A 12070-nucleotide genomic window follows, 5' to 3' on the forward strand; every position below is an offset into this window, starting at 1 on the left:
TAAGTGAGAATGTTACCTGATTTTCTGTTGGAAAGCTCAAAAAGCCTTCATGTCTGAAAAAATAACTTTATCATTCTTCCTGGTTCATTTGTGCTCTCACTCAGCTGTGCTCTTTGGCAGCTCAGTGTCAGCAACCCCAGGGTACTTGTGTGTACTCCTCCTTTACAATTTTTGTATGCCTGCTAATTCTTCCATTCAAATATTCTTTTGCAAGAGAAATACCACTTCCAGACAAGTGAAAAATTAGGATTTGTACCTCCACACATTGACAGATGAGGGCTGGCCCCTTCTGAATGGCCAGCTCAGCAATCCACATGCAGCGACTGTGGTGTGTCCTCTCTCCGAGAGTCCTTAATATTTCATCAGGGTTTCACATTTCACACAGAATTCAGACTGCAAGAGCTGTCCAAGGGAAACAAACACTCACAGCTTATGTTTTCAGGGCACTTTAAATCCTTCTGGTAACTTTGAAAATCTTGGCCTTCGTAGTTACTGTTTCTCTGTACTTAGGAAAACTGAGAGAAGAAATCTTGCTCTGAGTAAAAATCAGCACAACAGCAAAACTGCTGTTAATTTCAATGGCACCAAGAATTCACTCAGACCCTGGCTGACTTGGACCACAGGTTTGTAATCATGGGGCAGCGTTTTCTACAGACACAGAAACCACTCAAGGCAGTAATGCCCTGCCAGGGCGCTGTCCTTTGAGTTCTGCTTATTGAGACAGCTACACTTTTCTGAGTGCTTATGCCATGCTCAGGTCCATTTTTATCTGCTTTCCAGACAGGGTCTGAATTGAACATCCCACATGGACAGACACCATTACTTAAGCCCAGATTGCTCTATTCTTAGTGTTGCTGTTCTGAAACTCCTTTGCAGGTTATTCCCCACCATGCAGCCCATGGCACTCATACACAGTGTTCCACACCCCACCCAAAGTTTGATGCCTTCTTCCATAAATACCAAAATGCACGCAAATTTGCATACCTTTGCATATGTATCTTCATGCATATACTTTTAAGAGGAATAAAATACAGAAAACAGTGCAAATCTTGATTTTCCTGCTTCTTAAAAGTACCATCAATTGCAAATGCTCTTACTGTATCTTGGAACTGGTCAATTTACTTACTATTTGTTAATAAAAAGTATTAACAAGAGACAGGCGTGGGTTTGAATCTACATTTGAAAAGGTAACAGGCCAAGAGCTTCTCAAATGAGAAATTACTGAACTAGTTGAAACAAAATAAGCACACCCCTGAGACAGTCCAGCCGAAACTTTCCTTTAAAATGTCTGGGAGTGCTCAGTGCCTGGCAATTTCCAGTCAATTTGCCAGAAGGAATTAGCAGCTGTGCTTTCACTGTGCATCTCAAATGCATAAAATTCATCCATAAATGGGCATCAAGACAAGTAAAAACATTAGGAATTGCAGGAGGCAAAAGAACCCGTTAGAGAACGAAGTTCTATATTGAGTAGTATTGAGAAAATTAGAGGGTTTAACAGCTTAATACTGGGAATGCAATGGGAAAATAGTCAAGCAAAGCAATATATAGAAAATATTTAGCACAGTTATCTTTCACTTTCTGCCTTCCTGTACTAACAATGAGCATGAGGAAAGAAGGCCGTGGGACTTGATGCATCAACCACCTGCAGATAGTCACCCACAGCAACAGACTTCCAGTCCGTTTATCAGGAGCATCTTGCACCACCTATGAACCACAAATGCAAACATTTCTTGTGGCAAAAGCATCAAAGCCAAAGAAGTGCCAACAGCAAAGCTCACAGGGTCTGAGATAAATGCAGCTTTAGGCTTAGCACAGAATCACTGTCATAAATATCCCATCCTGAACAAAATGCCTCATTAAGAGTTCAAACAGGTAAGACAGCTATCCTTACTGTACTTCCACAATTAGATAAGATAGTTTTATCCTCTTTCCTGTTTTGAAAAGTGCCCATCCTCCAGCCTTCTCTTGGCAATAATGAAAACATTGTGATCTGCCATGTTAAGCCTATTCCCACTGCTGCTTTCTTTAATCCTGTGCATGCAGCTCAGCACACGTACCTGCCCATGCTATTTTACTGCTTTCCTATTGTTTTATAGGGCCTGGCTGACACATAACAAGTCAGCTGCAATTTAAAATGCAAGATGATGTCATTATTCATCAGAAACCTATTTAACTTTTACATTAAAGAAGAGGCTGAGTTAACTACAAATATGTTTTCCATCCTGTACCTGGGACAATTCCAGTTCACTGCTTTAACCTTTTGGAATTGCCCCGTGTATTCTTAAATGCATTTTATAGCAAAAAGAAAATTTTGCAGGCAGTAGTACACTTAAATATTTATTCAGGTCACACATCATTCTGCCGTTCATTGAACAGTAAGTAGCAATGAAAACCACTGCTTACATTATTCATTAGATGCAAGATGGGGAGTGGAGCTCAGGAAATACTACCCCGTGCTAATCTCTAGTTCAGGGAGTTACAAGCTACTCACAGTTGAGCAGGTTTTTCTGTGAACAGATGGTTGTATATCAGACCTTCAAGTGACAAATGTCAGTCCTGAGTGCACCCAACACTCCGAATGAGGGCCCTAGTTTCCATAAGCAGTATTTCAAGTTTCCTCAAATTCATAACTTAACTGGTTTATGCTGCTTCTTTATTTTGGGGCTACATGGAAACTTGGGAGGGTTATTACAACTCACAGTTTGTAATCCAGGTGTTAGCCAAAAGCAGCACTTTTGACCTGTGTACTCTAGGTCCACACAGTATCTACAGATCTTATTCTTAACCTTCAGGGATGGAAATTAGGGGGGAGGTACCTCTCTCACAAGAATTACTAGAAATAGTTTGTAGGAAACAGAAAATACCTCTAAGAAAGCACTGAGGAATACATCAACTTGCAGTTTAATGAAGAGGGTCCCTTGAAAGTTCAGTGGACTTCAAACTCCAAGGAAAGTTTTCTGTGGCAGCGGTGAGATGAAACACCTTTCCTCTGGTCGCCTTTAGCACTATGGCACAGTGTTCTCACGGCAACTGAGAGAAAGAGCAGGAGGTGGTGTGAACATGGATGTGAGGCAAATGTGCTACAGCAGTCATCTCCAGACAAGTCTGGTTCATGCTTTAATGACACCACTTTTAAGACAGAAGCCCAGGATTATAAAAAGTAACACATTTCTTGATCAGTTACAAAAGACACATCCAATTGCTCTGAAAGACATTTGATTAATAGAACATTCCTCAGCATTTCAAAGGTTAAAATAACAAATTGAAGAAGCACAAGGTAATTGCTCTGGTTGAACAAGGGCTGGGGATTTTTTTAATGTTTAAAGAGAGAAAATAATTTCAAAGCTCCATCATGGTTTTCTGCATTAACCTCCAGCTTCTCCCCTGTAATGATGATAGATAATGAATTACAGTACTCAATGCTTCCAGAAGAACGAGAGGGGAAAGTTCATTTGCCTTTTTGAAGCATCATCTTACAGAGACACTGATGCATCTGCAGGATCAGGTTGACTTTTACCAAAGTCCCACCACATGGAAGTCTCTGTTGCTCTGGGCCAGCATGGTGCTTGTCACTATCAGAGAACAAATTCACTTCCTTGCATTTGTTTTTGAAAATATTTCCAGTCTCACACTGGGAACTGCTGAGCTCTCCACTAGCAAGGCAGAAGGAATTACATTCCTGATATTATATTGCTCTCCAAACAAAGAGATAAAACTAAAGTCACTGCTAGCCAATGGCAGTGTTCCACCTGTGATTACATTTTCACTTTTGCTCTTCCTGCACTTTGGAATGTCGTTCCCCAAATGATGCCACTGGAACAGGGAAATCTCAACAGCAAGGTACAAATCCACAAGAGTAAGGGGATTTGAATCTAATCCAACAGCTCCATAAACCATTTTCAAAGTTTTGGGCAGAGCTTTTGTAGATTTTTTTTTTCATTTGCTTCTCTTAGCTTTGTCAAAGTGACAAATCAATTATTTGCATAACTGTTCCCATAGAGCAGGCACGGTATTTTAGTTAACCTGACTAAAGGCACCATCTGGACCAGAGTAACGATTTGTTTCATCACAAGTGTTATGAGAACAGTTGAGAGAAAATCCTAATTCATACACAAGGGAAGTCCAATTTTGAAATAATTTCTCTAGAATTTATCAGATATGAATTTAAAGTAAGGATGACACACTTGCAGCAGTCACTTGAATACCAATAACCTGTAATGTTTTTCCAGTGCCATATTACTTGAAATTTAGGAACAAGTTTTACTAGAATATTCAGATACATTTATTTCCTGTGGGATTTTAAAGTCATGTAATAGGAGATGCTATAAAAGGAAAGGTATCTTAATGCATTAGCTGTTATGTTACCTTTGTTTCAAATGAGTACATTTTTCGGTCTCACAACAACACGCAAAAAATAAAACCCAGAAAAGAAAATGGTGCCAGAACATGCCTGGCCAGGAGGCTGTGAGGAGTGTGCTTTCCTTGCTCAGCATCTCCCAGGTATTTCCAGAGAGCTGTCATACCCTAGCATGCAAGCATCCCAAACTCCAGAATCCTTTGCCCTTCAGAATCACTCAGGAGCACCCTGCTCCCACCTTGGGTCAGGTATGGGGCTGATCAGGTTGCTCAGGTCACACCAAGCTCCTAGTGCTTTCTGCAGTATATTCAGTATTGGAAACACATCAGTAACCAGCTAGTTGGCATTTGTAACTTTTTAGATCCTGATTTTATTATGAACAATGAGAACCAGGCAGTCCTAAAGTAGCAGGAGGATGAGAGGATTTCAGTTCCACAGCATACCAGAGACTGGATGCTTTGGGTAATGTTACTGAACACTGCATTGTTCCTGCTGTGCCTCAAACTGCAACCAGCAGAACTATTGCTCAATTTTCATTATTGCCCTCAATCACTTTCAAGTGTGCACAACGTGGAGACTTCATAAAAATGCACATCCAGCACTTCACCATCCCCTGTCAGAGGTTTTATTATGCTAGTCATAGATCTTATATGTTAGCAGTGCTAATAGATTTTCCCCTAAGATTATATCTCCCATTCCTTTCCGGATTCTTTTTAATTATTCTCAAGTTAGCATTACTTTTCCTTTCTGATGCAGAGTTCTGCTATTTCAAGTGAGTTTTTAATTTTATTCCTGGGATCAGTCTTCAGAAGACAACTCTTGGAAGGTTTCACTATCAAATGTGAACTTAGTTTTGTTTCATATTACAGGCTTTTAAGATGTAGATACTGACCCTACAGTTCACACTAAACCTTTTTGCCTCTAAGAAATGAGGACTTTAAAAGTGTATATTTTTTCACACGTCTCTGCCACATTCTTTCCTAATTTGTCTTGGTTCCGTAGAAACTTGGCCACTCCAGAAAAAGTGAGGTTTGGTTATAATATAAGACATTTCAACTATGTTCACTGTGTTCAACTCTGTTCACTGTAGATAAAGCAAAACTGGATGGCAAAACAGGCTCAACACTCAGAGGAAACTGTCTTGACTTGGCTGAAGGATCATTTCAAGTTACTTCTAATTTTACCTTCCCTTGCCTTCAACCAATGTGGCACTAGCCTTTCTAATGATGTGGAAGTAGTTGGCAGGAACAGACCAGGTGACAGCCTGCTTTGATCCCCTGCTCTTTGGCAAGCCTCAGAGATGCATTGTGACTTCAGATTTGCAGGGTTTTCAAAAGTTTGTGTGGCAGCACGCTCATTGTTTGAATAGCAATATTCTGGCTCAGCATGGAGGAGTGGCATCACCCCTTCATTACTGTTCCAAAATTGAATCAGCATATCAGAAATAGAGTACAATCACTCAAAGACCCTGTTGCCAGCTTCTGAGCTATATAAAACGACTGAATCCATCTGTAATTCCAAGACAGGTTGTTAAATCCCTGTGGGTTATTTCCTACTTTATGCCTACACAGGAAAACAAAACAACCAAGACCTACTCTGAAACACCACCAAAATTCAGTCTGAAGTGGTTTCTCCTCTGTTTCAGAAAATACTGTATTTTATAATTTGTCAAGCTTGCACATCAGAAATGATAGTACATCTACAGGAGCATATCATACAGGTCACTTAATTCAGTCTAATTTGAAATAAGTGATGTCAACTTGCACCATACGCAAATAAAAATGGAAAGATGAAGAGCTCAATCTGAAATTTCAAGTATGAATACCGGAAATAATGAAGCACTCTATATCATAAAGAGTTTTCTTTTTCATCTGTATAAATACCCATTTTTCAAAAAAAAAAAGAAATAGTCCTTTGTCAACAATGTAATGACATATTCTTAGCTAGTATGATAAGGAGTACTATCCCCCAGGTAGTGGGATCATCTCCTGTGAGCTTCAGGCACCTCCTTGGCCCCAAGAGGCACAGCTCCTCTGTTTTTCCATGAAGGGATGGGGCTCCCAGGTGTGCTGCCCTTGGCTGAGTGCAGCAAGGCGTCCCATTAAACCTCTGCACTGCTCTTATGGAAGCTCTCAACACAACACCAGTCCCAAACACATCAGCACATGCACTGTCCTCACCTCCCTGGTTCTTCTGTGACAAACGTCCAACTGTAACTAATCATCAGATAAGGCAGGGTTTACCAGGTTGCAGTTTTCTAAGTTGCCTCTAACGATGCCCATATCACCTGTCTCAACATCTAATTATGTTCCTTGACACACACTTGGTCTGATTGGTGATATCAGCAGCTGCACTGCAAATCCCTCTCAGGATTACAGACTACTCAAAAACAAGCAGTGTGAAACAGATTTCCAGATAAAAAAATATATATACTAATAAATGACTTTTAGTTTAAAGGTAACTTTTAGGGTGAAGAATATGCTTGTGAGCTTTTGTGTCCACCTTCCTGTGAAACAAAGATTTAAACGCCTTTCCTTTTCACCCACCTTCATTCACTTTTAGACAAACTGGTTTTGCTGGTGGCATAGGGAGGACAGTGATTCTGGCACTGTCAGTAAAATAAGCTGAATTTTGAACAATTGAGCAGTGAAGACACTGGAGGCAGTGTGCCTGGAACTCTTCAGTTTCAGTAAACCTCTATCATGGTCTGCCTTAGGAGAGAGGGGAAATCATGGTTTCTCAGTCAGTTCTGCAATTCCTTCCATTAGGGTGGGTGCTGCTCAGCTGACTGTAGGCAGAACAAAGCTGGCGGCTGCTGGACTGAAATGGCCACAAAACCTCCTGTGCCGTGCCCAACAGCAGAGTCTGAGCTACTGCTGTCAGATAAGAACTGCACTCATCCTGCTGTGACACCAGGCACTGCAGAGCAGCATTTGGAAAATGCAATGTAGGGTGTGCTTAAGGAGAGACTCATCTCCCACCACGGTGGTTTCCCTACATGGGTGTTACCGGGCTTGCAAGGGTTCCTCAGGGGTGAAGAGATAGACGAGAATCTTGATCTCATGATCAGAAGGCTGGATTTATTAATTTATGATATATATTACATTATGACTATGCTAATGGGAATAGAGAGAGAAGTTCAGAAGCTGCTATGCTAAGAATAGAATTGGAATGAATAAACAAGGGAGCTCTCTCTGATTCTGTCCCCGAGAGAGCTTGGCCCCTGATTGGCCCTTAATTGTAAACATCCAACATGGGCCAATCCCAGGTGCACCTGTTGCGTTTCACAGCGGCAGATAACCATTTTTTACATTCTCTTTCTGGGGCCTCAGCTTCCCAGAAGAGGGAAAAATCCTAAAGAAAGGATTTTTCACAAAAGATGTCTGTGACACATGGGCACATCAAACCTTGCTTGTCTCAGGCCAGAGGGAAGCAAGAATCACGTTTGTAAAAAGCACAAGGAGATAAAGGCTTAAGCGTCATTTTCTCTGGGAAAATAGGAGAAAAATGGCTTTCTTCCATAGCACCCTCAACAGAGAGAGACATTTATCTCTGCAGTGGTTTGTCAAACAGATTCAACAAGACCTGCAGAACTGCACTGCCCCAGGCACAAAAATGCTGTTCTGCAATAAGCCACATCATGATGTAATGTGCATATACATATCCTATCTCCTGTTTCTATAGGAGACAAAATTCATGACAGTAGATTTTTTCTATTTTGCCTACAGAAAAGATAAAGTGAAAATGATCTCCCTCCCTACCTCTCCTCTAGGGAGAAGGTGGCTGTCTCGGAGCATGACATTATCTCATTGGAATATCTGGTAGCTGATGCTATCAGCCTTTATAAAGTAACAAAATTTATTTTTCTGTGATCTAAAGGATCAGGATGGCTGCACTTCTCTGAAAATATCACCTGGCGTTCCTCTGTGATATTCCATCTCTGCTGGGTTTGGTAACAGTGAAAGGTTTGGGTCTTTCTTCCATTGAAAGAAATACAGGTCATTAAAATGATATAAGAGAGGCAAATTAATAAAATAAAATGGCTGAGTCACTGAGACATGCTAACAGTCCTCAAGGTCTCGTGTCATGGTTGCCACATGCACAGGGGAACACTGAAGTGAAAGGAAATGTAATGACAGAAAATAAAGACGTAACTTTTAGCTTCAATTTATGCTTTGAAAATGGAAACCAGAGAAGTGTTGCACTTTGGAGAGCAAACATGCAATAACCCTCCTACTGACCTCTGCATGGAAGTGCTGAGAAATTCCATACTTAAAAATAATGTAATTAGCAATAGTGATTAAGAATCGTTCAATAATAAGCACTTGAGAAAAACATTTGTTCTTGAGAGCTTTCAATTAACAACGAGAAAAAGATTAGAGCAAGAATGATTCAGATCAGTAATATGTTACTTTGGAACAGAAATTGGATCCACTTTTACCTGTGGAAAGTCAGGCATGTCCTAAGTTCTAACTGTAATTCCAGTATTGGAAAAGACAAGAACAAAAGATAGAGAGCAAAACTGAAGAATATTCTGGGCCAAGAAATAAATAAGCAGGTATTGATATGCAAATTTCTGAGAAGAAAATAGCTGTATAGCATTTAGAAACGTAATATAATGAACTGTTAATTCTAACAAAACTTAAACACTGCAAGGAGAGATCTTATCACATTCCTAGGATAGTGTCCAGATGATCTCAGCTTCCCACCTCTGAATCCTCATATCCAAATCCTCGCTCACTGACTTGGCTCTTGTGCTAGCAGGCACTGCTACAACTCTGGCTCACCAAAGTGAACACTCACCAATATCAGTCTCAAACAGAGATCTTCACCTCTTTTTTTCATAAATTGAATCTTTCACCTCTGGTCCTTATGCTAACTTCTAATAGTTTTTCACTGGCTCCTGTCTGCAATTTCTCTGTGTCTCTACTCTGTCCACTTTACTGTGGTGACTCCCAAGCCTTTCTGAAACTCCTCTTTTATTGTTTTATAGCATATGCTATTGCTCCTTGGAAGACTGGGAAGATCTGAACTACTAATAAAGGCACAAGGCTGTTCACCTTCACATGGCCACTCTCTCATGATGTCTTTTCATATAGAACTGTAAGGCAAAAATCAGAGCAGTGTAGGAAGTGTGTCCATCATCAACACCACTAGGGGTGTGAATCCACCCTATTTCATTTTACAAGCTATTGTGCAAACACAAAACTATTACGACCACTGGGTTTCGGTGCTTTTCTCCACAGATTTGTTCATTATTCCTCTCTGCAGGCCAAGACACATGTGCTTGCCCAAGTGACAGGCTCAGCATTGCCTGGCACATTCAAAATTCACAGACCAAGGAAAGTTTGGAGCACTTCATGTCTGAAGTGATTTCTGGAGTGAGTGTTTCCCAAACTGTGCTGAAACTTTTAATAAAACAGCTGGAGCATTCACATAATTAAGCCAAATGTCACTTCCAGGATGTTTCCAAGTCAGAGAGATTGGTTTTATAGCAGGCACTCATGCAATGTTCCCAGCCCCATTCTCCCTCATTCAAGATGTGTTCATACCTGTCCAGAAACTCATTGCTTGCTTTTGACCTAAATGCATTTTTCTTCTTCATGTTTTCCAAGTCCGTAAATCTGTTCATTACCTTACGCAATTTATTGCCTCCCTTGAATACTGCATTGTTTAGCAGCTTTTTGGTACTCTTTGCCACATGTGACTCTCCCCTTCTTTGACAGCACAGGCTGTTCCACACATGACACTGCTCATCAGTGCCAGTCAGGAATCAGTTTCCCTGCATTCAGTTTTACCCTGATTCAAGCCACAGAATCAGACACATTGGCAAGATTTCTGCATATGCAGCTGAAGAAAACCTACACACCAAGTTTTCTATTCAGTTGGTTTCTTATATAATACTACCCACTCTTTTTGGAGATACGGGAACAAGGACAGAGAAAAGAGGAGACAAAAGAACCTCCTGACTAGATTCACATAATTTCTTATGCATAATGTAATTAACAAAAGTTACATGGGTGTCACCAAAGGGCAAAGTTTTTTACCTGCATGACATAAATAGTTTTGTCCTTTCTCCTGCCCTTGTTTACTGGCCTCAGCCAGACCAGGTGCCACCCTGGTGCAGGGCACACACACAGACCAGGCTCAGCACCACAAGAGGGCTGGCTGGCACGGAGACCATGCAGGAGCAGCTGCCTGAGCTCCCAGTTGCCCAGTGGGACTCCCAATCCTGCAAAGATGTGGGATTGATTGCAAGCCAAAGGAGTCCCTCCTGTTATGTTCGCCCAATTATCCCATCATAAAAAAAAACCCCAAACAATATTAAAAGTAGTAACAATTTTAATTGAATAGTTAAAAAAAATAAAATTGGATACAATATAATTTGGTTAAAATAAGGGATAATTTGGTTCCAATAATAGCGCATAAGCAAAAGATAACCGCGGGGTACGGAAGGCAGTTCTGGAACCCTTGCCACTTCACGTACAAGCTTGCCAAGTGAAAATCACCCCTTATGTGCCATGTGTCAATGCCATCTCCTCCCATGTTCAGTTCATCATATCTCTATCTCTGCCCTCATTGCCACCCTTATCACACATGCGCCACCACTCGGTTCGGTGGTCGCACAAGTTTTTGGGGGTCGTTTTGGATGAAGACCTCTCCTCTTCCTCTTTGTCCTTCAATTCACCTTTGGGTTACACATGTGCACCAAGCCAGTACAATGTAAGTCAAGACTAAAGTATCACTGCATCTACATATCAAGGCAATAAATCCCTTATAATTAGCATTTTCTGGGACCCAACCGGGTTCTTGCTCATTTTTAGCAACTGCATCTTCAGCTTCTTTCCTGTGGTCATTGAGAACATCTGCTGGGAAGGGCGGGGTGGAGCCTCTCCTCTCCCTCTCTTCTTTGGCATTACAACTTTTAACTATTAACTATTTTATTATTCCCAAATATTAATTACTGTATCAATATTGATTACTGTTTCAATTTTTATCAGCACGAATCATACCTATTTATCATACTTACAATGGTGCCCTGGGCAGCACCTCAGCAAGAGGGAAGCTGTGTGAACACCTGCTCATGTGTGTGTTGACTTGATTGATTCAAGGCTTCATTCACCAGTCAAAGTACGAAATCAATTTCATATAAATTGGAACATACGTACAAAATCTTACCACTGCCTAAAGATATATTTCCATTACTATGTTCTCCGTTTCTTTCAATCAGCTTGCTATTTGTGGGGTGGCTGGAAAAGAATCCTATACGTAATTTATAAGCATTGATTTTAAGCAAGTAATTCAATTCATAACCATGAATTACCTAAGAAAATAGGGTGTTTATCTTATTTTTTCTCTCCAAAGAAAATTAGGTGTTTAATTATTGATGGGATTTTATTGTAAAATTCAGCAAACAGGTCCTAAAAAGTAAGAAAGGGAGACAGAGATAACTACCCTTTGTACAGTTAAACAATGTCAATAATAATTCCAGTGTTTTCTGTATTTCTTAATGTAAGGAAGTATTGGTGCTGGTTTAGAAAGACAGCCACATCTAATAAAAGCCAAATAGTCCCTCATTCCAGTATTTTCTGTATTTACATCTGAAAAAGGCTCATTTTCACCAGAGGCCTTTATCTTCTGTCTAGAGCAGTTCTGCTCTGCAGACCACTCATTATGGCAACAGGCTGCACTGAAAAACGCAGATCAATTACT

This window comes from Melospiza georgiana, chromosome 8 (genome assembly GCF_028018845.1).
Source record: "Melospiza georgiana isolate bMelGeo1 chromosome 8, bMelGeo1.pri, whole genome shotgun sequence".
NCBI classification, from domain to species: domain Eukaryota; kingdom Metazoa; phylum Chordata; class Aves; order Passeriformes; family Passerellidae; genus Melospiza; species Melospiza georgiana.